The sequence below is a fragment of the Lactuca saligna genome, chromosome 4 (genome assembly GCF_052625555.1).
Source record: "Lactuca saligna cultivar CGN05327 chromosome 4, ASM5262555v1, whole genome shotgun sequence".
NCBI lineage: Eukaryota > Viridiplantae > Streptophyta > Magnoliopsida > Asterales > Asteraceae > Lactuca > Lactuca saligna.
In genome coordinates this window covers 214,461,846-214,487,055 of record NC_136420.1, presented here as the reverse complement: position 1 = coordinate 214,487,055, position 25,210 = coordinate 214,461,846, and the positions used below count along the sequence as shown (strand labels likewise).

At 35.5% G+C, this 25,210-nt stretch overlaps 2 pseudogenes; one reads left to right on the top strand and one right to left on the bottom strand.

The window, feature by feature from the left end:
• LOC145040474 (threonine--tRNA ligase, mitochondrial 1-like) overlaps positions 1–17,386 on the top strand; it is a 71,849-nt pseudogene extending 54,463 nt beyond the window's left edge.
• Positions 13,929–14,927, bottom strand: LOC145044268 (uncharacterized; annotated as a pseudogene).
• Positions 17,387–25,210: the final 7,824 nt, after the last annotated feature.

Genomic DNA, 25,210 nt, shown 5'->3' with positions numbered 1-25,210 from the left:
TCAGAACATTCCAACGCCTGAAGAACATTGTGTATAGGCATTCATTGTCAATAGTATGGTTATAAAACTCACATAGAGTATTAAAAACACAATGATTTATGGGGTTTTTCAGACGTATTGGAAATTTTATACGTACATACATTTACTAGAAACAAACATTGGTCTTGAAAGAAGGCTACATTTGTACTAGTAGAAAATATAGGATTTTCTAGGAACAAACAAACAAGAACAAAAACATTTCATTTCATACCCCTACATTTTCAAGTTTTAAGGGGGGGAATACAAGTTAGAACACTAAGCATAACTTAAATTTAAATGACAGCTTTCTACAGAAAAGTTGAGTCCTGTTCACGGACTGTTTTGACCATCTTAAACTTAATATCTTTCAAAAATGTACAATATGAAAGTAGTTCAAGTTTATACCTTTCTAAGGACTACTCACAAGCGTTCATATGATTTTTCTACAATTTATGGCGAGTTTTATAAAACTGCCTGTCATTTCAGAAGTGATTTCGGACCAGTCTATGAAGATGTTCATTTTCACACTAGTTTGAGACCACTAAAAATCATAATAAACATTAGGAACAAAGTAGACTCATTTTATAAACTCTCAGAGGTGACGGATTCAGTTTTTGACTTACGATGATTTTTCTATGAGTTTTCTAAAAACAGGGAAAGTAAAGGGTGAAACTGTCAAAAGTGGTTTATAGATTTATTAACACCTTCCAACATTTTTGAGCAATGTTTATACATTAAGGAAGTTAAAACACAATCATTTAAATATGTTTAATTACCATTTTTACAAAAGTGATAAGTACAAAAAGGTCTTTAGTATCAAACTTAAGGATTATTTCATGCAAAGTTTCTAATGAAAACGTAAGAATATGAACAACAATTACGAAACAAACCAAATCATCTTTTAAAATTGATACATACATATATATATATATATATATATATATATATATATATATATATATATATATATATATATATATATATATATATATATAACCATATACATATATAGGTTTTGTATACAAACTTGTCTTCTACATCGAAAATATACATATATATGTTTTGTTTACAAACTTGTCATCTACATCAAAAATATACATATATAGTTTACGAAACTCTACTCCATTTGTATCCTGTTGAGCAAAGGGTAAAACATTGTCATTAAATACTTATGAAACTCACCAGCTTAAATGCTAATCTACTCTTTCAAAACTACTTGTATGTCCCAGGAATTCAGTAATTACAGGTAACAAACAGGTTTTGGAGAAGGGATGTTGCGACGCCAGTTTAATTTCATATTTTGACATCATATTGTAATTGGTTTTGAACATGTACTCATTTAAACAATGTAAACTTTCAATTATATATATGATGGTTGTATTGCTTTCTTTACTATGTATTCATTTGTTACGTTACCACATGAAGTCATCCGCCCCCGAACGTTTCCGTCGTTCCGGTTTGGGGGTGTGACACACCATGTCGCGATACCACCTCTACCACATACATTTCTGCCAGCCTTTCTGCGGAAGAACTCTCACTGATAGCAAGGAAGTAAACGCTCTTCATCAACCGATCAACAATCACCCAAATTACGTTAACACCGTTCGTAGTTCTCGGCAATTTGGTGATGAAATCCATAGAAATCTATTCTCACTTCCACTGGGGAACCTCAAGTGCATGCAACTTGCCATGTGGATGCTGGTGCTCAGCCTTAACCCTGCGACAGGTCAAGCACCTCTCAACAAACCATGCAACATCCCTCTTCATACAGGGCCACCAATTTTCTCTTCTCAGGTCCAAATACATCTTAGTGGCCCCAAGATGGATCGAGAACCTCGGTCTATGTGCCTCCTCCATCAGGATGGTATGCACCCCGCCCGTAAACGACACCTAAATCCGACTCTAAAAGGTCATAAGCCCTCGGCTATCGGTAAAAAACTCCGATACCTACCCAATCACATGCTTTATCTTGCGGTTCTCCAGTCTCACGGCCTCTATCTGGTCCTATCGAATGGTATCCAACACCGGAGTCATCACCGTCATCCTCATACACATGTCTCGTATCGGGGCACTTTTCGCCCTACAGCTCAGGGCATCGGCTACAACGTTAGCCTTGCCCGAGTGGTAGAGGATCTCACAATCATAATCCTTTACCACATCCAATCATCTCCTCTGGTGTATATTCAGGTTGGGGTTATCTATCAAATATTTCAAGCTCTTGTGGTCCGTGTATATGATACACCAAACCACATCTAAATGATGACGCCATATCTTGAGGGTGAACACCACGACTCCTAATTCCAAATCATGGGTGGGATATCTCACCTTGTGAGGCTTCAACTGCCTCAATGAGTACGCTATCACGTGCCCTTTCTGCATAAGCACCGTGCCTAACCCTGATGTCGATGCGTCACAATGCACCACAAAATCCTCCATCCCTTCCGGGAGGGTTAATATCGGGGCTTCGCATAATCTCTGACGAAGCATCTCGAATGAGGCCTGCTGCTCTGGACCCCAACTAAAAGTCACGTCCTTCCGGGTCAACTTGGTGAGAGGAACGACAATCTTTGAGAAATCCTTGATAAATCTCCAATAGTAGCCGGCCAACCCCAGAAAACTTCTGATCTCGGTGGGGGATTTCGGCACCTCCCATCTCATAACCGCCTCAATCTTGGCCGGATCGACCAATATCCCGTTCTGGTTAACGAGCTGTCCCAAGAACTGGACCTCTCGTAACCAGAAATCACACTTGTAGAAGTTGGCGAAAAGCCTCTCCGACCTCAATACTTTGAGAATCTCTCTCAAATGCTCCTCATGCTGCTCTCTAGATCTTGAATATACCAGAATATCATCGATGAACACGATAACCGACCGATCCAACATCAGCCTGCACACCCTGTTCATGAGATCCATGAACGCTAACGGTGCACTGGTGAAACCAAAAGGCATCACCATGAACTCGTAATGCCCATAACGAGTCATGAATGTTGTCTTCTGGATATCTTCATCATGCACTATCATCTGATGATATCCAGACCTCAAATCTATCTCGGAGAACTAAGATGCTCCCTGCAACTGATCGAACAGATCATCGATCCTCGGTAATGGATAACGGTTCTTGACCGTCAACTTGTTCAACTCCAAGTAATCAATTCACATCCGGTGTGAACCATCCTCTTTCTTGACAAAAAGGATTGTCGCTCCCCAACATGATCTACTTGGTCTAATAAACCTTTTTCCCAACAGCTGCTGAAGCTGCGAGGATAACTCCTGCATCTCTAGCGGCGCAAGGCAATAAGGCGCTGCCCCCGTAACTAAATCGATGCGGAACTCCACCTGCCTCTCGGGAGGCACTCCCGGTAACTCCTCGGGAAAAACATTCGGGAACTCATGCACTATTAGAACATCATCAATCGAACTCGGCCTCTCTGCAGCCACTCGTGTATCCATCACATAAGCTACCAACCTGCTACAACCCTGCTGCAGACTCTGTCTCGCTCTAGCAGCTGAACAGAATGCTGACCTACAACGGCTACCCTCTCCATATACAGTCAGCACTCCCCCAATAGGGTCTCGTATCGTCACTATCTGTCGCTCGCAGTCTGTAACCGCCCCAAATCGGCTCAACCAATCCACTATAACGCAAATGTCCCCTATCGCAATCGGGACCAGATCTATCGGAAACTCAACTCTGAAGATCTCCAGTATACATCCTCGAATCACATCAGTATCATACACCGCTCTCTCTTTAGCTATGGAAACTCGTAGAGGTCGACTCAACGCCTCTCGCCGAATACTGATGTGTTGACTAAACGCTAACGACACAAATGATCGACTCGCACCCGATTCAAATAACACCAAAACAGGCATAGAATTCACAAGAAAAGTACCTACGCATATCATAAAATAAGCATAATATCTCAACTCAACATAAATAAATGAAAGGATACATACCAGCCACGATGTCGGACACTGCGTGGACCTCCTCTGCTGTCAACTAGAAGGCTCTCCCTTGTGCCTCGGTGCTTCAGCCTTCACTGGCCGACCCTCAGTAGCTCGTGTAGTAATAAGGGCAGATCCCTGCGCTGATCCCTGTAACAGCTGCAGGCACTCGGCCTTCCGATGGCCCATCTGGTTGCAATGAAAGCAAACCATAAATCCCTTGGGGGTAGTCCTTGGCTATATGCCCCTCCTTGCCACATTTGTAGCAAGCAGCCGACCGACTGACCCCATCATGTCCTTTTCTGCACTTCCCACAGGTACGCCCCTTCTCGAATCGGCAGGCTTAGCCCAGTTGGCTGCCGACTGAGACTGTATCGGCCGCCTATCCTTCCCCTAAGACTCGACCTCCTCCCTGGCATGAGTCTCTAGCTCAATCTCCCTCTTCCGGGAATTTTCCTGGAGCTCAGCAAATATCCGATAACTCGAGTTCACCACGAACTCCCGGATGTCCCTCCTCAAAATTCTCAAATACCAGATCATGCGTGGCTGCTCAGACAGCACGTGCTCAAGGCAAAATAACAACCTCTAATGGAACATCCATGTAATCACAATCACTGACTCCGTCCCCTGCTTAAGGGACAAAAACTCCCATGACAACCATTCCGTCTCTACCGGGGGAACATACTCGTCTCTGAACATGGTGGTGAACATCTCCTAGGTTACCTCAGAAATCTCTGCAAGAGTAAAGTTCTCCGTCACAAACTTCCACCATTCCTTCGCTCCCAAGCAAAGCTGATTGAGTGCAAACCGAACCCCTAAATGCTCTGGACACGAACAGGTGTAGAAGCATCCCTCGATACCATAAATCCATCTCATCAAAGAAATCGAATCCTGCGTCCCATCAAACTCCGGTGGCTTTGTGTTGTTGAACTCCCGGAACAACATCGAGTCACCCCCTGATGTCTAGCAGCAGCCACAGCTGCAGTGGCTGCAGCAGCCGCAGCTGCAGTAACCGTTGTGTATCTCTCGTCAAACGTCTCAATCAAAGTGGTCTTGATAGACCCAAACATCTCCGGTATCTCTACGCAGATAGTCGTAGCCACCTCCTCGTGGATCATCTAACGAAGCTCCTCGTCACTCACGCCACTGGTCTCTGGTTTGTGGCGTGTCGCAACCAGGATGTCTCTGAAATACAACATAAAAATATCAAAGACTTGCTCGAGTGTACTCACACTCGACAACTCAACCCTACTTGTTCCTTAGTACCCAAAGGATTCTTACATGGACTGCGCACTGATCCGGTGCTTCCAGTAGTATGGGCCCTATACTACCTTCCACACCGCATTAACATTCATTCCAAGTCCTCCTCCTAGGATACCAAATCACAAGTACTCTACTTCTCGCTAAGCATAGGCTACCCTTTGGTAGGCCCCTCATAAGCTCCTCACTGCTACCTATTCACTCTCAAGCATCTCATAGCAGCAGTAATCTCCTAGGGTAAGGCATCACAGAATAGGCCACTCTAGTCCTAATATGAATACCTAGCCTACTCTAGCATGCATAACATATCATATCATATCATATCTCATAAAACATAACGTAAGGGTATTTTGGGAAATCACCGTTCGGGCGCTGACTGATCGTACACATTGCTTCCTTCTTAAATTCTTTTACTTTTTAGAAAAATTGTTTCTTGTATGAAAACTTTCTCAAATCTTCAGTTTGAGTTCAGATACGCTCGAAGGTGCATCCAAATCCCTTAAACAAAGGCTCTGATACCAACTTGTAACATCGTGAATTTTCAAAACAAATTTCCATTTTTCAAATAACATAAAACTCATTCAATATTCTGAAATTCCCAAGTTTAACAAATGTCATCACGATAAAAACATATCCCAAGATCATAAAATAAATCTCCTGTCAGTGTGTACGGATCGTGTCGGCGCTTTCATGCGATCATCGCTAGTACCTGAAACACATAACATATAATACTGTAAGCATAAATGCTTAGTGAGTTCCCTAAAATACCACATACAACACATACGTCACTCAAGGCTATAACTCTATGGGATCTTTCGATCCCTATGTCTCAGGGGACTTCCGTCCCAACTCTGGTAGACCTTCTAGCCCTACCCGTATGACCTTTCGGTCCTCATCATCTTGACCTTCCGATCCATACACTGTTGACCTTCCGGTCCATATCATGGTACTCATAACATATCATAAAACATACATATCACATAGAAACACATATCACATACTCCGCATAACATATAAGACCTTCTGGTCACACATAGTTACCACTCTAGGTAAAGTATAATGAGAAGACTCACCTCGTATGCTGTCTAGTAACTCACGTGCTCGATATCCCTGAACCTCGTAACAATAACCTAGCCTCGCCTAAACATATAAGCAATCATCTCAAATCAATAACGGCTCTCTAGGCTAGACTAGTTCGTTCCAATGTTCTCTGAGAAGGCTAAAAGACCATTTTAGCCTTCTAATAGTCCAAAAGTCCAAGTGTTGACCCAACCCTAAAAGTCCACGGTCAAACTTTGACTAGACTCGTAGAGTGCATATAAGTGACTCGGAGAGTCCAAGCGTGTACTGTGGATCTTTCTAAACCTCACTCGACTCGTCGAGTGAACCTTCCACTCGACGGGCTACAACCAATCACGAGTCGCGGGACAACCCGACTCGACTCGACGAGTTCCTTCCATAGCAACACTCAAACGACCTTCTGAGGTCAGATTTGATTCTCTAACTAGTAGATCTAACCTTCTAGCACTCAAAAGTCACATAAAGGTTCGAACTTTATGTTCATGTAACACACACAAAGCCATAAATAGAGAAATAACCTTCAAAATGGCAACCTACTCTCAAAACTCTCATTAAACAGCATAAAGCTGGAAGGTTGGGACATTTTGGACCTCTTATGGTCCAGATCTAACATCTACACCACCTTGGGACATCACATGCCTCATGATCCAACTCAAAATGATGCAAAGAAACCCTAGATTCAAGAAATCTATCAAATACATAGAATGGGAAAGGATTTGTACCTCCAAAATCAAATCTCAGTATGAACAACACAGATCCAAGTTCCATAATCGATGAAGCTTGGACTTTCCCACTCCTTCTTGCAAGATCACACCAAAATGATGAAGAATTAGCCTTTCCCTTGCTCTCTAAGCTCTCTTCCCTCTATAGGGTTTCTCAGGGGAGTAAGTGGCCGCAAATGAAGGCCATAAGGACCTTTAAATAGGTCCTAAACCTGATAAATTAGGGTTTTTGACCTCAATACGGACTCGTCAAGTCCACCCATCGACTCGTCGAGTCCGTTCATTAATCCAATCAGCAATCATGATCCTACTCGGCGAGTCTAAGCGTCAACTCGCCGAGTCCCTCCTCATAACTCAAAAATAAATAATTAAAATATGATACCTGTAAATTCGGATGTTACACGTAAGCTGAACCCCATACCCCATGCTCTTAGACTATCTCCAAAATCATCATATTAGGCTTTGACAGCTTACTGGAGGGGGAACAAAGATGGTGAAAGCTTACAATGAGTATATGGGATATCTTATCCCGACCAATAACATCTTAGGTAATTTTCATTTTTCATTTTTCGTTTTTCTTTTTTCCTTTTCTATATTTCCTTTGATATATCATCATTATCATTATAAACTTATAATTGAAGCATTTTTCCTTTCCTCACATTCATTTGAAACCCCCATTCATTTTTTCTTTCACCACATTCATTTGAAACTCCCATGACTTTTCAATTTCTTCCTAATAATGATTACAAGTTGGTTAATAAGGTTAAATAAATATAAAACCTAATGTGTAATCATATATAAACTAAATTTTAATATTAAAAAATCTATTTTCTTCAACTTATAAAGTTATATTTTTAACTTTTAACATATTATACTTAATTTATTAGGTCAAATATGTTGTTGTATGTAACCATTAGCATTTTAAAGCTACAACTTTTGAACAATTAGTATAAAAATTTTAAATTGTTATTTTAAATATAACCTTATAGGATTAACTTAAATATATATATTTTAGTTCAACTTTAACAGCCTAAAGAATATTTTTTTAAATAGTTAAAAGTGAGAAATTGTAGTGTCTTTCTAGTAATGATTATAAGTTGGTTAATAATGTTAAATAAATATCAAACCCAAAGTGTAATCATAATAAACAAAATTTCAATATTAAAATAATATCATTACTTCTACTTATAAAGCTATGTCTTTAACTTTTAACATATTATATTTAATTTATTAGATTTTAATATGTTGTTGTACGTAAACCATTATAAACTTAAAGCTACAACTTTTGAACAATTTGGAAAAAATACTTAGATTGTAATTTAAATATAACATTATAGTATCAATTTAAATATAAATTTCAATTCCACTTAAAATACTCAATGAGCATTTGGTGAATCGTTAAAAGTGATAAATTGTAGTGCTAAATGCAAAAACTAAATTATAATCTCAATTTAACTAAAATATTTCTTAAAGATATCTGTATAATCGTTAAAAGTTTTCAAATAAGTACCTTAAAGTAACTTACAATAACAATAGTTAAAAATGATTCTATATAAATGATTATATTGTTACCTTTAAAATCAAAAAACAATGTTTGATGTTTTAAGTAATTATAATGATAGAAATGAAAAGGTTTAGCAAACAAATTTTAAAAAATAAATTAAAAATAACTAAAACTATAAATAACATTAAACCATATATTATATTTAATTTTATTCATGAGTAACCCGCGAGTAGAGGTCATTCAAAAGATTGAGATTATGCAGTTTTAATACATGTATATATTATCATATAATTCAGAATAATCAATATATTATATCAACTTAGTATATAAATTATTATATCAAATTTAACAAAAACATTATTGTTATATTTAAAAAACATATATTTGTAATGATTTCAGCTATATAGATGTTTCTGCGCAACGCGCGTGTATTCACCTACATACTTATAAAGAAACCATTTTTCCTTTCACAACATTCATTTGAAAGTCCCATGTATTTTTTCTTTCACCACATTCATTTGAAACTCCCATGACCTTTCAATTTCTTTGTAATAATAATTATAAGATAGTTAATAACGTTAAATAAATATGAAACCTAAAGTGTAATCATATACAAATTAAATTTCAATATTAAAATAATATCATTACTTCCTACTATAAATTTATTTTTTTTAACTTTTAACATATTGTACTTAATTTATTAGTTTTAATATATTGTTGGATTTAAACTATTATCATTTTAAAGACATAATTTTGGAACAATTTGTATAAAATACTTAAATTATTAATTTAAATATAATATTACAGTGTCAACTTAACTATAGATTTTTGTTTAACTTAAACAACCCAAAAAAATATTTTGTAAATAGTTAAAAGTGATAAATTATAGTGTTTTTCTAATAATGATTATAAATTGATTAATAACGTTATATTAAGTGTAATTATAGATAAACTAAATTTTAATTTTAAAATGATATATTTACTTCTACTTATAAAGTTTTGTTTTTAACTTTTAACATATTATACTCAATTTATTAGATTTAAATTTTTGTTATATGTAAACCATTATCAATTTAAAGCTATAACTTTTGAACAGTTTGGACAAATTACTTAAATTGTTAATTTAAATATAATATTACAGTGTCAACTTAAATATAAATTTCAGTTCCACGTAAAAAACCAAAGAATATTTTTATAAATAGTTCAAAGTAATAAATTTTAGTGCTAAATGTAAAAAATAAACTGTAATTTCAATTTAACTAAAATATTTCATAAATATATTTTTATAATCGTTAAAAGTTTTCAAATAAGTAGCTTAAAAAAACTTACAATAACAATACTTAAAAATAACGCTATATAAATGATTATATTGTTATCTTTAAAATAAAAAAAAACAATGTATGGTGTTTTAAATAATTATAATGATAGAAATTAAAATATTAAGCAGATAAATTTTAAAATATTAATTAACAATAACAACAACTATAAATAATATTAATCCATATATTATATGTGTGACTAGCGGGTAGAAGTCATTCAAACAATTGAGATTATGGAGTTATAATAAGGGAAATATGCGAAAAAGTCCCAATATTTTAGGCCAGTTTACGATTTAGTCCCAAATTAAATTTTTTTTACAAAAAAGGACAGATTACTGACTAAAACTTCGGATTAACCCTTCGTGGCCGGTTTCACAGATTTAGCTGATATCTCGTCTTTTTTCGTTAATTAATCAAAATTCTGGGGCTTTTTCATTAATTAATCAAAATTTTAGGGCTTTTTCATTATTTATTACCAATAAACCAAAATATTTGGACTTTTTTGAAGATTACCTTTAAACTAATATATATTATATGATCTAATTTAATATGTACTATTCCATGTCTTCTTTCTTATGATCTTGTTGGCTCACCGTGTGTTTTTATCGGTGTCATCAAACCCAACAACAAAAATCTCACTTACAAGCCTCGTGAACTCTATCGATTTTTCAAAATTATCCATTCATAACTCTATGATCATCTTTCAATATCCAAATAAAGAACGGAGAAAATTCTTGTTGATTACGTGGATGTCCCTATTACCTAACCATGACTTAAACCGTGGTTCCAACACTTGGATGTTCCTGTTACCTAACCATGACTTGAATCCTATTTCAAACACATACACTATTCGCATTGTCCATAGTGTTGTTCACAACAAAATACGAATCCCACATGGTTTAACCACTGATACCTTGGCTCAAGTCTTACATGAACCTTGTTTCCTTACAATAGGGCTTGAAAACCATGAAGAATGAACGATTAAGCTTAAAAAACTCAACATAGGTAAAAAAATCAACTCGATAGTATGTACTGAAAACCATGAAGAATGTTAACTCTAATTGTAAAAAAATGTCAACAAGCTATCCATCATAAACTATTAAAATATTAATTTGGTATACCTACGAGCTACGGTTCCAACACTCGGATGTTCCTATTACCTAACCATGACTCGAACCTTATTTCGAATGCATACACTAATGGCATTGTCCATAGTTTTGTTAACAACAAAATACGAATCCCACATGGTTTAACCACTGATACCTTGGCTCAAGTCTTACTTGACCCTTGTTTTCTTACAATAGGTGTAACATCCCAACTCCCATGTATAATATTTAATTAATTTATATTCTTGTTGTCTGATCAACTTGACGAGTTGGTGGCCCCAACTCGCCGAGTAGAGAGTGTTAATGGTCGCGTAATTTCTAGAGTCTACTCAACGAGTTGGAGGACCCCAACTCGACGAGTAGGAGCTGAGTGTGAAAACCCTAATTTTCAGGGTTTGTGTCCTATATAAAGGACCTTAAGCCTTCATTTCCGCCTCCCTTATCCTCTTAACACTCTGAGAGAAACCCTAATTGAGCTATATGCTTGTAGGAGAGAAAGAAGGGCTAATATTGCATATTGTAGTGCATTTTTTGGAAGAAGATTGAGGAGAAAAAGGCTTGGGATAAGAAGGAGATCTTGGATCCATCAATAAGATTGTGTTCCGATCTTTATCAAAAAGTTCATCATTTATTGGTTTTTATCTTGCCAAAAACTAATACATTCTAGAAGCCCCAAATAGACTAAAATGTAATAATGACAATTGTTGTGATGTTACGTTTAAGTTATATTGACAATTGGTGTGATATTACAATAATTGTCATTATTACGTTTTAGTCTCAAAATGCTTTACTTTTTGACAAAAAAAAAACCAATAAATGATGAACCATGTGGGATTCATCTTACGTTGGGGCTTCTATAGTGTTGTAAGGAAACAAGGGTCAAGTAAGACTTGAGCCAATGTATTAGTGGTTGAACATGTGAGATTCGTTTTATATTGTTAACAACACTATGGACATTATTGTATGGGTTCAAGTCATTGTTAGGTAATAGGAACGTCCAAGTGTTGGAACCATGGTTTAAGTCATGGTTAGGTAATAGGGACATGCACGTAATCAACAAGGATTTTCTTCGTTTTTTATTTGGAGATTGAAAGATGATTATAGAGTTGTGAATGGATAATTTTGGAAATTTGATGGAGTTAACGAGGCTTGTGAGTAAAATTTTTGTTGTTGGGTTTGACGACACTGAAAAAAACACACGGTGAGCCTAGAAGATGATAAGAAAGAATACATGGAATAGTACATATTAAATTAGATCATATAATATATATTAGTTTAAAGGTAATTTTTAGAAAAGTCCAAATGTTTTGGTTTATTGGTAATAAATAATGAAAAAGCCCTAAATTTTTGAGTAATTAATGAAGAAACCCCAAAATTTGGATTAATTAACGAAAAAAGACGAGATACCGGCTAAATCTGTGAAACCGACCACAAAGGGTTAATCCGAAGTTTTAGCCAGTAAAGTAAGTTGTCCTTTTTTTAAACAAAATTTAATTTGGGACTAAATCGTAAACTGACCTAAAACATTGGGACTTTTTCGCAGATTTCCCGTTATAATAAATGTATATATTATCATATTACTTAGTATACAAATTATTATATCAAATTTAACAACAATATTACTGTTATATTTAAAAAAGCATATATTTGTAAAGACTTCAATCATTTAGGTGTTGTTGCGCAACGCCTAAGCATTCGCCTAGTATATTTTTATACAGGAGTACGTTGCGTTTCTGAAGGAACCGAAAAAATATGACCACAGAGAGCTGGGAAAGAAACAAGAACTTTTCTTTTTTCATCAGCTTAGGTAAGTTTCCATCTAACAATGTAACTAATCTCTAGTTTATTTATTTACACTGTAAGTAGATGTTGTTCATATTTTTCAGCCCAGGAAGTTGTTTCTTCCTTCCTCATGGTACTCTAATAACTATTCACATTTAAAAAAAAAAAAAAAAAAAGTATTGTAAAAGAGGTTATTCAAAGGTAAGTTGTATATTTTTTCAAACCAAGTATTACATTAATCTTGTAGGATTTCACATATTAATAATTAAATAATGCAACATTTTTTTTTCAGGTTGGGACACCAAATATGTACGACATGCAACTATAGGAAACTTCAGGGCATGCTGCCAATTACAAAGAGAACATGTTTGTATTTGATGTAAGTCACGATATGATAACTTTTTTTAATAATTTATTTTCAATTGTTACATGGATTGATTTCAATGAATGCAGATAGACAAGCAAGAGTTTGGGCTTAAGCCAATGAATTGTCCAGGACATTGCTTGATGTTTGATCACAGAGTTTCATTCTTATAGGGGTCAGTCTTGTAAATTATTTGTAAAACTATATCATTTCTATCTATTTTTAACATAAATATTTATTAAATCATTTCAATTTCAATTTTACAGAACTTCCAATTCGGTTTGCGGACTTTGGAGTTTTGCATCGCAATGAAGCGAGTGGTGCGTTGACCGGTTTGACCCGTGTTAGAAGATTTCAACAGGTAATAACAAATAGTAATAAATAATAAATAATAGTAGAATGATTCATATGTCTAACATTTTATTTTATGTTATAATTAATAGGATGATGCTTATATCTTCTGTAGAGAATCCCAGGTGACTGAGTGAGATTAAATAAATTAATTTTAAATTTTATGTTTTGTTGACGTGTTAATTTCTTGATTTATATATGTAGATAAAAGATGAAGTGAAGGGTGTTTTAGAATTCATCAATATAATTACGTGTACGACATATTTGGATTCACCTTCGAACTCAAGCTATCCACAGTAAGTACGTGTTAATATAAATTATTAAAGACAAAATTGCAAGAATGGTTCCCATGGTATGTCTAAAATTGCTACTTTGGATCAAACATGTTTGGACTAGCATTAATACTCAAAAAGTTTTCATTTTCTAGGGTTTTGGTTCATATCAGTTTAAAAAATCTAAAAGTGATGGATTTGTTATTTTCTATTTGTTTTTTGCTTTTTTTTTTGTTATTTAATTATTTTCTAACTAAAATAAATAAATAAAATAAAATAAAATAAAATCTCTCTCTTAAACACACAAACCCACCTTCTCTCGCAATCCTAATCCATGAAATCCTCTTGATTCCAATAACTATTGCACTAGAACCGGTACCTAAATCCACCCACAAACCTTCGTTCAATTCTTGACTTTGCTTGAAACTCGGTTTCAGGGCTTGGAATCAGAACACCTTCTTCGACACTTAGAACCAAATCCTTCGATGGTCACATCCTGTAATATATATTGTGATATATACTGAAACAATTTTCTCTTTTCAATCATTTTCTTCCATAAAGAGTAAAGATCTCCCAAATATGCTCTTAATTGCAAAACAGAGTTGTGTTTGGAGTCGTTGACGGTTAGTAATGGTTTTGAGTTTTCTAGAGCATCTTCAATCATAATTGAGTTCTCTGTGTAAAATTTTGGAGTCTTGGCCGTTATCTAAATATGTGAAAGATGAACTAACAGATGACGTTAGGGTTTTCGCCCAATTCTGCCATTGTTGCGGGTCGGATAAGGTTTCGCTGAAGGTGTGTGGTCAGAGAAATAAGGGGAGGTTAGGATTTAAGTGGGAAACGGAAACTGATGAAGAACAATAAATGGGTTTGAAGGAAATAGAGCGATTAAGGGTTCTTGATGCGAATGTAGTTGAGAGAAAAGAGAGTCGTGCCAAGCTCGATAGATTCAAAACCCAGATGAAATCAAGCTTGTGGAAATATGAATTTATGTGGAGGTTGCTTGAAATCGCAAAAGGATGTTCTCTTTCTATGTATGAAGGGTGAGAAGTGAGTGGGGTTTAAAGAGAGAGAGAGAGAGAGAGAGAGAGAGAGAGAGAGAGAGAGAGAGAGAGAGATTTTCTTTTAGTTTTTTTTTTTAGTTAGGAAATAATTAAATACCAAAAAGAAAAAGAAAAAAACAAATGGAAAAGAGCAAATCCGTCATTTTTAGATTTTTTAAACTGATTTGGACCATAAACGCAGGAAAATGAAAACTTTTGGACAATTAGTGCTAGTCCAAACATATTTGGTCCAAAGTAGCAATTTTGAACATACCACAGGGACCAATCTTGCAATTTTGTCATTATTAAAAGCAATGTCTATTGTATTGTTTATTTTCTAAATGACTATTCTACCCTTACACTTACAGAGGCCAGAGAAGTATCTAGGAGATGTAGAAACATGGGAAAAAGCCAAAACTGCCCTTGCAGACGCACTGAATGAATTTGGAAAACCATGGAAGATCAACAAATCTGACGGGGCATTCTACGGACCAAAAATCACCATATCGGTTTCTGATGCCATGAGAAAAAAATTCCAGTGTGCAACACTCCAGGTTAATTTGTCAAACACACTAAGGGTATTTTACGGAATTATTTATTGATTTGTCAGATGACATGATATGACAGCTGGACTTCCAACTACCTGAACGTAGGGATGAGATTTAGAATCGGAAACCCAGACCGGAACCGGAATCGGACTGGAACCGGAACCGTTAGAACCGGAATATATAAAACCGATTCCGGTTCCGGGTTTAAAAATTGGCTTTATCCAGGTTCCGGGTAATCCGGCTTTGGGTCCATTAGGTCCGGGTAAACCGGGTCTAAAAACCGGAACTGGTGATAGGAACCGGAACCACTTTTAGGGCCGGAACCGGTTTTTGTGAAACGTTTAAAAGATGCATATCTCATTAGTTTCAACTCCGATTGACATGCGATTTTTTTCAACATGTAGTTTAAAGTTTGTACATGATTTTAGACTATAAATTTGACATTTTTAGTTTTATATTCATTAACTTACAGCCCTTCAAAGTCGAGATATTAAAACTGGAAGTTTTTAGTTTTTCAGGTTTTTTGTATTCGGTGAAAGTTTTAAAAGATGCGTATCTAATTCGTTTGAAGTCGGATTGACATGTGGTTTTTTTCAACTTGTAGTTTACAGTTTGTACATGAGTTTAGACTATATTTTTATCATTTTTGCTTTAATATTCACTTATTTACAGTCCTCCGAATTCGAGATATCAAAACTGAAAATTTTCAAAGTTCAACCCACTAAGTAGTAAGTAATTACCAAAAAATTCTAGTTTTTCCTGGTTTTCCGGTTCTAAACCCACTTTATCCGGTTCCAACCTACCCACTTTGATGTTTCCGGGTTTTCCGGTTCTAGACCCACTTTAATCGGTACCATACCCGGAACCGAACCGGAACCAGTTCCTATATACCGGTCCGGTTTCTAGTTCTAAAAAATCCCGTTAACCGGTTTCGGGTTTTCCGGGTCCGGGTCCATCCGGTTCGGGTTTGGACCCACTTTCATCCCTACCTGAACGTTTCAACTTAAGCTCTTCAGGGGAAGATGAAAACAAAAAGGAAAGACCTGTTATGATACACAAAGCTATTTTAGGGTCAGTGGAACATATGTTTGCTATTTTGTTGGAACATTATAAGGGAAAATGGCCTTTTTGGTTAAGTCCACGTCAGGCACTTGTTTGCCCTGTTTCTCATAAGTCACAAGACTATGCTCTACAGGTATACTACATATAATGATGATGTCATAAATAGCATGCAATCTACTTTCTTTTTCTTTTATTATTAATTTTTTTTCTTTTTTTTTTCGGGCCTACAGTAAGGGCCATATTTTTTAAGCTGGTTATCACGTTGATATTGATGAACTGATTGAACAATCCATAAAAAGGTACCTTATAAACTGGAGGAAAGACTATAATACCCTTATAAATGGAATATTTAAAACCTATCATTTTTCATACAATCTCATAAAGAACATACATATCCCCTTTAAACATAACATGTGTCCTACAAGTCATATATTAGCATTTTATTATATATAATTATTATATAAAATGCACATGAAATGTCACAAAATTGTATGATTTTTTTACAAAAACCAGCATTCAACTTATATTAATGAAAAGCTATCCTTTATTTTTTTCGAAAATTTTCATAATGTTTTATATAACTACACTAAACACATATTTTTAACAAAAAATCATGTATTTACATCCTAAAAGTCACATATTTTTAACAAAAATCATGTACTTAAATTAAATGTCACAAATTGTATGATTTTTTTACAAAAACCAACATTCAACTTATATTAATTAAAAGCTATCCTTTATTTATTTCGACAATTTTCATAATGTTTTATATAACTGCACTAAACACATATTTTTAACAAAAAATCATGTATTTACATCCTAAAAGTCACATATTTTTAACAAAAATCATGTACTTACATGAAATGTCACAAATTGTATGATTTTGTGCAAAAAGCAGCATTCAACTTGTATTAACGAAAAGCTTCAATCTCTTCTTTAAAATGTTGAAGAAGATCAGGAATGGTCTTCATAGAATGTTGTTGCTTGTCTCTCACTCGAACACTTACCTGTAAATACACATATCATTTAAACCACATGGTACAATCCAAATTACATCTTTACCATCGTGTTATATCAAAAGATGAAGATGAGTAAGTACCTTTCCAGTGTTAACTTCCTCTTCTCCAACAACCAATATGTAGTTGTACTGTGCCAACTGAGCAGGGTCGTTAGCCAAACGGGTAGGACAAGGACTGGTGGAGGGTCCACTCTCACCCACCACTTCCTTGACTAGTGGAGGGTCGTTACCCAAACGGGTAGGACAAGGACTATAATTATCCCTTCATTAAAAGTATTAATGATAAATACTAAGTAACTAAACCTTCTATAAATACTCAATCTTAGTTACTTAGGAAAATGTGAATTAGGTGCTAATCCATGAAATTACACTTTGTACTTTGTTTAAGTCGTTAGTGGAGTGTGTGTGGTTAACCGGCACACTAACCTGGATTTAACAAGGTAGGAAAAGGGTCACTTAATGTTTATCATAGTATCGGTAGAGCACGTGTGGTTAACCGACACATCGATTAAGGGGTAAACACTTAAGGGTATCAAATATATTTGCATGGTTATTCACACCTTGTTTTGTGATCCTCGGCATCCCAGTCACAAAACCTGAAGTGCAAACCCAAGATTGAAACATGCCATTGAAAAGTTCAATGAATCTCAAAAGAATCTAGGAGTTTCAAAACTAATTAAAACCTATTAATACATTTCGTTTATCTTGGTGGAAATTGGTGAATCGTCATTCACCTACCTTCAAATATATTATAGCTTGGATTACGGCATCCATCTTCCAAGTTATAAAAGTATTGTGTTGGGTCCTAGCCTTAATATTTCATATTGGGTGTTATATTAAGGACTTTAAATCAACTATCTTGAATATCTCCCAAAAGATGTCTGGTTTAGACATTTATGATCTTCCCAAATCTCTTGAAACAAGCTTTCCTAAATGAAGATGATGTCCCATGGAAATCATACTTCTTTCACCTCCTCCAATTATTCTCCCTAACCCACAAGTTCTTGAAAAGTTTAAGGTCACTCAAGCCCTATTGGAAAGCAAAGGTATATGTATGGTCACATCTTGAAGATGTAGTCACATATTGATAAGCCGGGAGAGTTGGGTGTCAAAGTCTTGAGAAAGTTGGTGGTTCAATCACTTTCTAAGTCACATAGTGAGTTCCTTTGGGACTCCTATGAAACAGACTATGAAAAGACCCTTAATGATCTTATCTATTTGCTAAGATGAACTTCCTAAAATTTGTGGACATTGACAATAATGACATTGGATATCTAGTAAGGCTCTCTCTTCCCAATGGAAAGGGATCGACCATAGTCAACTCGGTTGACCAAATGGTAAAGAGAAAGGCTAAGTTTGTGATAGTCCCATGTTCCATTACCAAAGCGTCCATATGTTAAATTGTCAAAGGAAGGGGAATTGGTTGCGAAGCTGCCAATTTTACCTAAGGGTGTTAAAGTCAATAAGTTTGACTCTACTTCAGGTAAAGTCCACTATCTAACTCTGCTAAGTTTCTATTCTGAGATTCTTGATACATGAGGTGACTAGGTCACATGGTGATGTTTTAAGAATCAAAGAAAAGTGAAGGAACTTAAAGAAATAATATGTTGAATCTGATCGCGTAGATGGATTTCTATCGCATAGTTTGAAGATCGGATTGTTGAGCTACTTCTTAGGAGTTATGAGATATTGCTTAGGAATAGATAACAAGTTTTCATATGGATTGTAAGGATAAGATTTTCCGCAAAGTTTTAAAATAAAAGGAAATTTTTGATTTTATTTATTTTATGTATCCTTACAATGGAGTTTGTGGAAAATTGTTGCTTATAAGATTCCACTGATAGCAATATTGGAAAGTGAATTTGATTCTTTCATTTGTGGTAATGTCTGAGGTTACCAAATAAGGAAAGATCCTCATCACCCAAGTTTCAATTAGACCGAAACTTGGAATCATGCAAGTTGTATAGCATGATGAATGAGAATTTTTCATCTTTAGAAAATTAAGACTAGTTCCTTGTTCACATGTATATGTGACACAAGTGAAGGACTAAGGGACCGAGTACACATTCTTGTGCACTGATTAAGTCCACCACAATGATCGATAAGACTATTCGTCATGATTTACTTAAGTTTAGTAAATATGGTTATACTTACAAGTTTAAGTATAATTCTGAAACATTGGAAAAGTTTCAATGTAAGGCAGAACGAATAAGAAGAGTCAGGTTAGGCAGAAAGATAAAAGTTTCTCAAATCTGAAAAGATGGGAGAGTACTTTAGTATCATGTTTTGTGATCATCTTAATGATTAAGAAACCATATCACAATTGGTCTTCTGAGGAAATCTTAGTGCATTTTTATGACTAAGAAGAGGAGTCATGAAATGTTGAAGTGGTTAAATCAAGAAGATGAATCATACTTCATTCTAAAAACAATTCTTAGAGTCATACTCTAAGATTGTAAATTGAGTGACATGCCTTAAAGAAGGTCTAGAACACTTGTCAAATGTAAGAGTAAAAGTTTTCTACTCTTGTACATTTGAAATTGGTAAGTTGTGATGTTTTTGGATAAAACAAAGACCAACTAAGGCCAATTGTGTGAAGTGTTTGTCTTGATTAGAATCCACACTATCTCTTGAATATTTGACAAGAGAGTCTTATATGTCAAGAGGATAGTGGGAGTCTTAAAGGTCTTGAAAGTCTCAAGAACTAATCAAGAATAAAACCTGAATTTCTTCACTAGCACACGACTTGAGGTTTATAACCTATCGTGTTGACATATTTTGTGCCCATTCCAGTTAAAGTTGGATCTACATATGAGTTCTTAGAGTTCTCAATTGGTTGCATAACAACTTGGAAGCAATGGCATGCCCTTGAGCTGTCATGTTGCAAGAAATTAAGATTGAGTTCAGTCCATATGAGTTTGGATTTGTCATTATCCTTGTCTTGTGACTATGGTTTTGACAATTCACATGGATAAGAACACATACACCATTAAATCTAAGTGTCATAAGGTTTCTCTCTGATTCATGAAAATGATGGTGAGGAAACACTTTCACTAAGTAGATTTTAGCTAGATAGCAATTGTGATATTTGCATTCTCAAAGTCGTTAGTGGAGCGTGTGTGGTTAACCGGCACACTAACATGGACTTCTGAGAAGTGGCAAAGGTCTAAACAATCGAGACTATGATTATGGCATCCCTTTTCATAGTTCTTAAAATTGTTTAGACACACCTGTGAGATATCTAAGATAAGATGTATGATATTGATAAAGTTTTATCAAAGCAATCTAGTATCAGAAATCTGAACTTTGGTAAGAAAGTCAATAAAGTATTGATTTCTAGAAGTCCAACTGATTTCTAAGTACATATCAAAGCTAGTGGGAGCATAAGTGTTATGCTAATAATCATCATGTTAGTGGGCGCATGATAATTATGATAAGTATTGCAAGTTAGCAATGTTAATTATAAAAAACAAAAAATTTCAATTAGGAAAGAGTTGTTTTGATATAATTAAGGGAGAGGAAATTATACTTCATCTCAAATCTAAAAGCTTAGATTGAGGTTTTAATCGTATTTAGTCAAGGATATAAATATGAATTTCATGTTGGAATGGATCAACATAAGGAAATTCTGTATATGAGTATATTATTTGCGTTCTCAAATTCGATTATGATTACGGCATCCCTTTTCATAATCTGAAATTATGAGAACTTGTCAAATAGAAATATTGTAGCAAAAGGAATGGTCTAGTATCATGTATTTATGTGAGACATCTTTGTTGAATCCATTTGTGTTGCGTCTTGGGCCATAAGTTTTGTACCCGGATTGGGCCTATCCATCCGTGGTTATCTAGAATAGTTTGATAGTTATCTAGATTAACTAATAGGGTTTTGATATAAATATGCATGCATGTATGCATAATTAAATGCGATCGTTCACTACGCTTATCATTGTAACCCTAAACTCCTCTACAGTTGAAGTTCTTCATCGAGCTCATTTGATGTGTTGAAGTTATAATCATTTGACATATCCAGTACAATTCTCGTGTTCATTATTACGTTATTATTTATTAACTTGTTTAGAATCATTCGATCCTAAAAGAACTTAGTTCTAACAGTTGGTATCAGAGCAGGAGATTGTGTGATCAATACACATTCCTTCTGTATTCAGATTACTTTAGGGTTTCCGCTTTTATCGTATAAGTAGAAGTCGTCTTCTTCATATCGACGGTAACTCAGTTTCTGATAAAACCCTAATCTCAAGATTACAGGTTTGATTCTAACAGCTCACCATGACTCACGATGATTCGCATACAAACCCCATCAACATCTCAAACAACATTGGATCTACAACAAGGGTACCCATACTCTATACTCAAGATTACGAAGTATGGGCTCATCACTTTGAAGACTACGTGGTTGGATCTGAAGATAAGGGCTATCTCATCTGGGAAGCTATCACTCTTGGACCCTTTGTACATTCAGGAACGAACACGACTGTTAAGTCCCAAAAGGATTACAACAAGCTGGTGACAGATGTAGAGAAGATACTACAAGATGAGAAAGATAAGCTCTTGTGTAACGTGAAGGCCATGCGAATGATAAGATTCGCCCTGCAATCTGACACCTTTCAGTTAGTTGGTTCATGCACAACGACTAAAGAAATATGGGATAGTCTGAAGGAACTTTACTCAACTGATGAAGATCTAGAACACTCAATTAAAACCCTAATACTGCCAGAATTTGGAGTCTTCGAACAGAAACCTGAAGAGAAGCTTATACAGACTTTTGACCGGTTCAATCATCTCCTAAGTAAGATGATCAAGCATAGAATAGAGAGAAAGTTGATCGAACAGAAAGTGACGTTCATGAACGAACTGAGACCGGAATGGATGGCCATAGTTTCCACTGTGAAGGCACATGAACAGTTTAAGTCTTATTCTCTGGCTAAACTTGTACGGATACTTAAGTCCCATGAAAGTGTAGTAACCAAGGAAGCGAAAGTGGTTTCTGGTGTGGGATCGTTGGCTCTTGTCTCTAAAGGAAAAATTATTGCAGAACAAGAAGAAGAGTCAGATATGTCTGAATGTGACCTTACAAGTGAGGAGTATGAAATGATGGTCACAAATCCAAAGAAATTTTCAAGGAGAAAACTTCCTATCAACAAAAACCGAAACTGGCAGGGAAGTTATAGTTCTGAGAAGATAAAGGATGAACCAAAAGTCTCCTCTCAAAAGGATGAAGAGAAAAAGGGGAGCAACCTTGTAGGAGATTCTGGTTACGACTGTAATTATTGTCATGGCAAGAACCATTTTGCCAAAGATTGGATGTTGAGAAAAATAGCTGAGAAGAGAGAGGGTGAAGATGATGAGGCATATTATATGCGCAAGTTAGAGGAAATCAAGAAGAAAAAGGCGACTAACAACTCTATGAATGTCCTTATTGTACAGGAGAATGCTGGGGAAGATGAGTTCGGTGGCGTAGAAGTTTGGTCAACCGACTCTGAAGATGAAGAGGTTAGAAGGCCCACTCATGGAAAGGATTTTGTGGCACAGGAAGAAGGTTCGGATGGAAAGTGTTTTATTGTCACTGTTGATCCATCAACCGAAAGTGAATATAAGGAACCGAACCTGACCGATAATAAGTGTTTTGCGGCCAAGCCAGTGAATGAGAAGATCAACGACTGCGATCGGCTGATCAAAAAGGTTCAATCTCTTCTTCAAACTCTTAAAATTCCAAAAACAGATTATCAAGAAGAATTAAATGAATTAAACTTTAAATTTTCTAACCTAAGAAGTAGCCTCATACAAACTCGCTTAGCGAATTCTAACCTAACTGACCAACTCAGCAGGGTGTCTTCAAAGAGTGAGGAAAGAAGAATGTGGATTGAGTTGAAGGAAGCAGAGTTAGTTAGAGCTAGGGACGAAAGTATTTATTTGCAAAGAGACAATTTAAAGTTTTTAAAACCAAGAAATGTTTTCTATTTAATTGCTAGGCGTCTTCATACTAATATTGCTCAATTACATTTAAGCTGTGAAATTGGAAAGAAAATTCATAAAATGATATTGCCCTTTCTTGAATTGAAGGAAGATGAGATCATAGCAGAATGTGAATAAATAGTGTCCTCCGAAGAGACATCTATGTCTTATAGGTTAGGTCTGGAAAAGATAGAAACCTTCATCGACTATAAGGAACACAAAAGCATGCTAAAAGATAACCTAGATGAAAATGATAGGCTAAAAATTAAATCTGAAACTATTCAATCATTCGATCTCTCAACTGCCGAACTTGACAAGGAACATAAAATAAACTTAGAGAGTACGTCTGAATTTGATATGGAAAGCGAGATGAGTGAAATCTCAGTAGAGGACGAAGTTGACTGCTCTAAGTTTATGAAAAATGAAACCGAGAATGGAAAACCACTAATATCAGAAAACTCGGTTGAATTTGCTCGTCTGTCAGTAGAACAGAAACCGAAACTCAAGGAAAAGGCCATGGTCTATCTAAAGGTTCAGACTATGCCAAATTAGGTTTATGCTATTACTGGGGTCACTCAAAGGCAAATAGCAGAATTAAGAATCTTGGTCGACAAAGATAATGTTGAAGGATGCGATGACTACTTCTGGTCTGCTCCAATTGACAACGCAGATGAAACTGTTGGCCTATCTGAGCAGACTACATGGAGGGTCAAAGAAAGATATATTGCAGAACCCATCAACACACCCTCCGGTTTCGACAAACCAAGCACAAGTAGAACCAAAGAAATTCCTGAGGAACCAATTGAAGAACCGACAGTTCTAACCAAGAATAGTGCACAAACAAAAGTGTCCAACAAGACAATCGAAACTCAAAAGGAAAATGCAACGCCCACGTTTCCAGGCTAGGCATTATCATTGATGTAATAGTCTAGTTTAATCCTTGTAACTCTTTTTGAAGTATTAATGATGAAATATTTGAGTACTATGTGAATTATGTGTTTATTTTCTTAATTATTATAATTTAATGAATTAAGAATAAAATAAGCGTCAAAATTAAAGTATGAGATAATCTCGATATCTTTGCATAAAGATGTAGTGGTCGAAACAAGGATTCCAAAGATATAAAGAATGCCAAAATCCGAGTTATAACGAAGAAGTTATGACCTTTCGAAGTTTCGCGATAGAACCGACAACGCTGAATGACGTAAAAAGTGAAATTTACATTAGAAAAATATTTAGCCTTAGTAGTCACACCCCAAAACCGGAACGAAGGAAACGTTCTGGGGTGGATGATGTCATGTCAAGTATCACAACACATGCATTATAGTAATCAAAGTACAACAAAACATTGCATTAATAGTAATAGTTTTACAATGTTACATTACAACGATTTAAAGTAATACAAGTAATAGAATAAATACAGCATGGTACAAAGCTATCTTCATCAACAGCTCCGGGGATGTACTTGTCTAATGCTGACCTGAGAATACAAGTTATTTGAAAAGCGAGTATCAGAATTTTTACAAATGCTGGTGAGTTCATAAGCATTTAGTGACATTTCATTCAAATAACTTAAGAAAGTAATAGTTTAAGAGATTTCAGTGTATTAGAGTCCTTTCCAGAAAATCTTATATTTTCTTTAATAAAAGCAGCCTTCTACCAAGACTGGTCAGTGATGTAGGGTAAAAGTAGTTTTCCCTAAATTGCTATCATTATCAAAATACTGAATTTGATTATTGAGGAAAGCAACGACATCAGGGAATATCATATACCTCAGCAATGAGGACTGCTGACTAAGGCGAAGAACATAGACTCCAGGGGAGTATCGAACTAACATCACGCCT